This window comes from Dasypus novemcinctus, chromosome 17 (genome assembly GCF_030445035.2).
Source record: "Dasypus novemcinctus isolate mDasNov1 chromosome 17, mDasNov1.1.hap2, whole genome shotgun sequence".
NCBI lineage: Eukaryota > Metazoa > Chordata > Mammalia > Cingulata > Dasypodidae > Dasypus > Dasypus novemcinctus.
Genome location: NC_080689.1, coordinates 36,019,093 through 36,025,971, shown reverse-complemented (window position 1 = coordinate 36,025,971; position 6,879 = coordinate 36,019,093).

Below are 6,879 nucleotides of genomic sequence, written 5' to 3'. Positions count from 1 at the left end.
CCAAGGAATGTGGGCAGCCTCTAGATGCTGGAAAAGGCAAGGAAATTGACTTCCTTCTAGAGCAGCCCTGACAACACCTTCATCCTAGTCCAGTGTGACCAGTATTGGACTTATGGACTACAAATTTACTAAGACAAAAATAAATGGTCTTGTGGCTGTTTTATAGCACAAAGTTTATGGCATAAACTTTGTTACCACAGCAATAGGAAACTAATGCACTCCATCTCCACCCCTAGTCCCCAAATAGGTAAAATTGGTGCATCAGAGAAAGGCATTCCATTTCGCCTCTGGTTCCAGGCACACCTGCAGGAATTTGGACTCCAGTTGGAGAACTCTGCTGCACTGCCTCCTCTGAGGAAGGTATTATCACCCCATCTTATAGACAGAGAAAAGGAGGCTTTGATCTCTAAGAACGCTGCAGCCCTGTCATCTCTCGTGTGAGGAAATATATTCCGAGCTGCTGATACTGACCGTGGTGGCTGTAGTTATGGCAAGTGGGGAGCAGCAGTGGGGTAACTGGAGGATGCAGGACAAATACTGATCTGCAGAGGTACATAGTAAAATCTGTGGATGGTTCTGCGGGCCCTGCAACTCAACTGCTTGAGCAGTCCAGTACGTGAAAGAAAGACACATTCCCACTGCAGCCTTCGAAATGGGAGTGCAGCTGTTTTCCTGGGAATTTGAAACTTCGGTGTATTCAAGTTAACACGTGAGCACCTGGGGCTGAGGTCCCAAAGCATATCTTTCTTCCTCCACCCCCCCGTTGTCTGCTCTCTGTGTCCATTCGCTGTGTGTTCTTCTGTGGCTGCTTGTATTCTCATTAGGCAACTCTGGGAAACGATCCTGGGACCTTCCGGAGTGGGAGAGAGGCGATCACTCTCTTGCACCACCTCAGCTCCCTGTTCTGCTATGTCTCCTTAATGTCTCTTCTCTGTGTCTCTTGTTGCGTCATCTTGCTGCGCCAGCTCTCCGCATTGGCTGGCACTCCTGTGCAGGGCAGCATTCCTGCATGGGATGGCGTTCCCTCATGGGGTGATATTCCCATGTGGGCCGGCACTCCGTGTGGGCCTGCTTGTTGCGTGGGCCAGCTTGCCCTCACCAGGAGACCCTGGACATCGAACCCTGGACCTCCTATATGGTAGATGGGGGCCCAGCTGCTGAGCCACATCTGCTTCCCTATGGCACATTCTTTGATCACTGTAGACCACAGGGATTTAGTCATTCATTTTTGTTTGTTTGCTCATTCATTTAACAAACATAGTCTGCACATCTTCTAGGTGCCAGGGACTGTGCTAGTCATTGAAGATACAAGATAATCAAGACAGTCACAGTCACTCACCTCCAGGACCAACCATGACGGATGGGTGGGCATCCAAGAACATCATCCTCATCAGCCTCGTGGTGGCTATGAGTTACTGGACACTTACTACGATCCAGGAGCTGTGCTACAGTGCTGAGCACATCTCAAAATACCCAGGGAATATGGACATAAGTATAACTGAGATATCCTGCCTCATCACTCTGGGACACAAAACAAGGGCATTTCTCTCAATATTCAAGTCAATGTCTCAAAGGCATCCCTCCCATCCTCACCCTTTAGTGGTGAATTCTAGAACCCCACAGTTTACTCCGTTCCAGGGAGTCAGTCCTGGTCACACTGATCTCACACAGGACGTCCTCTTGGCTGCTGTCCTTTCCACACGGGGTCACTGTTGCAAGCGGGTGATTCTTCCTGGTCAGAACCCTCCCTGTCCTTGTCCTCTTGGCTGAGGTCCTAGAGCACAGCTGGCTCCCCGGGCAATCACTTCTTGGGCTGCTCTCCTCAGTCATGCTCACCTCTGTTCCAGATGCCACCATAGACTGGGCCTTTCCATTTCACTGAGGGAGCTGAAGCAAGAATTCCTGCAAACTGGCTCCCAGCACCACCTCTTCCCCCTACCTGAATCAGCGCCATCAACTCTGTCTTCCCATTACTTTTTTTTTTTTTAAAAAAGGACACAGCCTCAGACTTGCTCAGTTATTTATTTATTTATTTTATTTCTCTCCCCTTCCCCGCCTTCCCAAGCTGTCTGCCCTCTGTGTCCATTGAGTTCTTCTGTGTCCACTTGTGTCCGTGGCACCCAGAATCTATGTTTCGCCTTGTTGCATCATTTTGCCACGTCAGCCCCCCGTGTGTGTGGCGCCATTCCTGGGCAGGCTGCACCCTTTTCGTGGAGGGCGGCTCTCTTTACAGGGTGCACCCCCCCCCCCCCCGTGGGAGAGACCCCTGCGTGCATCAGTGCTGTGCATGGGCCAGCTCACCACATGGGTCAGGAGGCCCTAGCCCCAGACCTCCCATGTGATAGGCGGATGCCCCATATGCCAGGCCAAATCCGCTTCCCTCTTCCTGTTACTTGGATAAACTGTCTTTGCTCCCATAAGGTCAGTCTTCCCCTCCCACTTGTGTATGAGATCCAGCTCCTCACCTATCAAAAACACAGCCATCCTTTCCCTCCTACACTATCATATTTTCCCTCTCTATTGGACCATTTCCCAAACATACAAACATAATGCAATTTCTCTCATCTTGGGAAAAAAAAACCCTCTTTGACCCCATACCCTACCTTCAACTGCTAACCCATTTCTCTTTATGCCAAAACTCTTTAAAAGTTGTTTGTACTCACAGGTGTGATTCCTCTCCCTCCATCCCCTGTTGAACTGGCTCCAGTCAGGCTTGCACGCCCTCTTCTCCACTGAGTAGAGGGTCAAACTTGCTAAAACCACCATGTTGCAAATTTAATGGGCAGTTCTCAGGGCTCATCTTACTTTACTTCACCTTTAGGATGTCACCCTCTCTCCTGGTTCTCCCTCCATCTCACAGGCCAATCCTTTTCTGTCTCTTTTGCTGATTCCTCCTCATCTTCTGGCCTGCAGGCCAGACCCAGCCCACTACTTGGTCCTGTTTCTATAAATGAAGTTTTATCTGAGCGTCCCCCCACCCATTTGTTTGTATATTGTCTCCGGCTGCTTTCCAGGCAGAACTGGATAGTTGAAACAGAGACCTTCTGGTCTGCAGAGCTGAAGGCTTTTACGGTCCAGTCCTTTTCAGAAGAAGTTTGCCAACCCCTGGTCTAAGCGTGGACTGGCCCAGGGCTCAGGCTTGAGGCCCTTCTTGGACCAAGGAGACCCATTCCAGGGAGAACCGGAGCCCACTCCGGCCCAGGCCTTCAGCACCAACAAGGGGCTAATTCCCATAGTCTCACCTCCAGTCCAGACCTCTCTAAACTCCAGCGGGTCCCGCGAACATATATCCTACTCCCCTTTGATACGTAATGAACATCTCAAACTCAGGATGCTCATAGCCAAACTCCTGATTCCCCCTACTCTAACCAAAACCCCCCGATTTCCCATAGTCTTCCCTATCTCAGGAAATCAGTTATTCAACCAAAAATCTCTGAATTTTTCTCTTATCCTCTGTATCCAGTAAGACTGCAGATGTTATCAGCAGTGCTTTCAAAATACACAGAATAGCAGAAAATATACAAAATATACAGTATTTATAGGAGCAGAATGCACTGCTTCTCACCACCTCTTACCCTGGTCCAAGCCACCCAACCCCCACCCCATCTGTCCTCCCTCCCCCCCCCCCCAGTGCACTGGCCTCCCACTGGGCTGGTCCTGCCGTCTATTTTCAACATAGCAGCTAAATTCATGGTGTTACAATGTATGTCACAGAGTCACCAACTCTACAGTATGAATTTGTTTGAATCCTGAATAGGCCATACCAAATGTTTTTTTTTAAAAACCTGTATTTGAGAATCTGGGAAATTTTATTATGGACTAGTACTAGGTGATACCAAGGAATCATTGTTACTTTTGATATAGATGATATAATGGCATCGTGGTTATATAAGAAAAATAATTTTTTTTTTGAGATGCACATTGAAGGATGTAGGAGTAAAATTACATAATGTCTGAAATTTCCCTTAAAACACTTCAGCAAAGAATAAAAGAGATGAAGCAAATGTGACAAAATCTTGCTCATTGTTGAATCTGGGTGATAGCGTACAGGAGTTCATTGTCCTATTTTTTCCTGCTTTTGAGCAGTTTGAAATTTTTATCATAAATTCCTTTTTTAAAGAAAAGAGATTTATTTATTTATTTAATATCCCCGCCCCCCCCCCCCCCCCCCCCCGGTTGTCTGTTCTCTGTGTCTATTTGCTGCATCTTGTTTCTTTGTCCGCTTCTGTTGTCCTCAGCAGCACGGGAAGTGTGGGCGGCGCCATTCCTGGGCAGGCTGCACTTTCTTTCGCGCTGGGCGGCTCTCCTTACGGGTGCACTCCTTGCGCGTGGGGCTCCCCTATGCGGGGGACACCCCTGCGTGCCGCGGCACTCCTTGCGCGCATCAGCACTGCACAAGGGCCAGCTCCACACGGGTCCAGGAGGCCCGGGGTTTGAACCGCAGACCTCCCATGTGGTAGATGGACGCCCCAACCACTGGGCCAAGTCCGTTTCCCTATCATAAATTTCTTAAAGCGATTGTAAGCTTAAGTTTCTGCCACTTCTCTGCTCAAACCCCTCCACAGGTAAGAGAAGTGACCTCCGTTCCCTTCCTGCCCCCTCTCCTGCTGCTCACCCTTCCCCTCCTCCTGCCCCAATCCCCAGCCGCCTGAGACCAGTTAAGCCTCTCCTGCCTCAGGGCCTCAGTACTTGCTCTTCCCTCCGAGAGAAATCTCTTCCTCCAGGAAGCGTTTGGCTCACTCAGCTCAAAGCCCCCTGCCAGGAAGCCTTCCCAGACCAGCTCCTGTGAAATAACCGCCCTCGCCCATTCTCTGTACCCTGATTCATTTCTCTCAATCACACTCAATGCCCCATGACACAGGATTTTTACTTCTTTCTTTAAATGGTCTTTCTCACTGGAGAATGAGCTCTCAGACGGCGGGGTGGCTTTCCCCCACTGCTGTGTCCCACAGCTGGGATCCCGGAGCCTAGCCCGGACCGTTCCGAACAAAACACTGGAGGGAGTGGAAACGTGAGGCCTGCATGCACGAGCGCACATGGAGCCAGGCTGGTGGGAGGCCCCGGAGCCCCACTGTGCCTGATCCGGTGCCCCCCACACTGGTCTTGGGCCTGGGTCCCCGGCCAGTCTCCCCATTCCTTCCCGGGGGGGTCCCTGAGGCTTCCAGTGCAATCACCTGATGCTGTCAGGGACTCCCCAGGCTGCAGAGCTATTCTAAGAACATTGTTCCTCAAAGAAGGGTGAGAGTCAGAATCTTGGTCCTTTGCCTCCTGAGACTCCGAGATGGTGGACACGAGTGGAAACGGGGTGCTGTTAATCTAAACGGGGACTGTCCTGTGCAAACCGGGCTGTACAGTGGCTCTCCCTGTGCAGGTCCGCTCGCTCCTTCCTCAGCAGCCTTCAAGCTCCTAGCGGTAGGGTGGAGAGAACTCTGGTCAAACCAAATGAAAAAGATGAAAAACAAAACACACTGGCTTACACCTTTCACCCAGAACCAAGAACCTCACATCTGCAGGAGCAAAGCAGTGAGGGTGCAGAGGGTGACCCAGTGCTTCCCGCTACACGACAGGGGAGCAGCTGGCAGCCTTCAAACGGCAGGCTTTTGGCTAAAAGGACAAAACAATTAAAGAGGCCCTCATCAGATAGAGCTAAATCAAACCAACCGCTGAGGCTAAAATAGAAAATACATATTTACCAGATCAGAGCAGAGACATGCAAAGTTTTATGAGAGACCAAATAGCTCCCTGGATCTCCCAAATGCCCTAATTGAAAGAACTGGCATATCTGGAGAAGGAATCACTGATCAGAAGCGGGCGGCAGTGTTCTCTGGCTGCTGCGTGGACAGAGAACTGCAAAGGTAGGCACTGGCAGCTTGTCTTCTGCAGCTGAGGCCCTCGGACTTCTCGGGGACTTGGTTAAACCTGCGAACATCTGGGCCCACTTCCAGCAATGGTGATTTCATAGGTCTGGAAATTCACACTTTTACAGACAGCTCCCACCCCTCCCCCAGAAGATAGTGGTCCACGGATGGCTGTGCATTGCACAACTTGAGGAGGCTGGCTTCGCACAGTCTACAGCCAGAATGGCGCCTGCTGGAGCTGTGCGCCGTGGCGGCTTCATGTCGAGCTATCCGCAGGCCATTCCAGCCTTTGAGATCATCAAACGTTCTCCTCGGCCTGCTCAGAGTTCAGCGCTCACCGAGCAACCTTTGGCAATTGCTTTGCTTTCCATGAGCAGGTCTTAACTGTCAATCTTTGTGGGCCAATACAAGGTGTTCTTGAGAAATGGACCAGCTCTGGGTACATAAGCAACGATTTTCTGAGCCTAGGAAATGAAGCACCAGGCAGGGATGTGATGCTACCCAAGAGACGTGCCACCTCTTGCCCTTGCAAGAACCGCCTTCTTCAGATTACCAACAGTCTTAGAACCTCCCGGCAGCAAACCTCACCACACTGATGTAGGCTAGTGAAGACACTGGTCAGCAAGCGATTCCTACAAAGTTAAATTTTACCTGAGCCATATGACTGTCCCACGGGACTTAGATAAGACCCACGGTACCCCCTTGTTTACCTATGACGAGGCCCCACTATGACACGGACCCTCTGCATCCCTGGTCTGTGTCTGATAAGTGATTAGATGAACAGCTTGTCCCCACTAATCAATCCGAACAAAATGCTCGTTAACTCCAAACTTTGGTTAAGCTCCTCTCCTTCTTCCTTTAAGGAAAGAGGCTCCTGCAGCATGAAACACTCTCAGCTCTCCTGTGTGATCAGGCCACCGTCTCGTCCTTCCCCCCAACACCCAGCTCCTTCCTCTCTGTAAGAGAAAAACCATTTTTGCCTGACCCTGGAGAGCCTTCTCCCATCACAGTAACCCTCTTC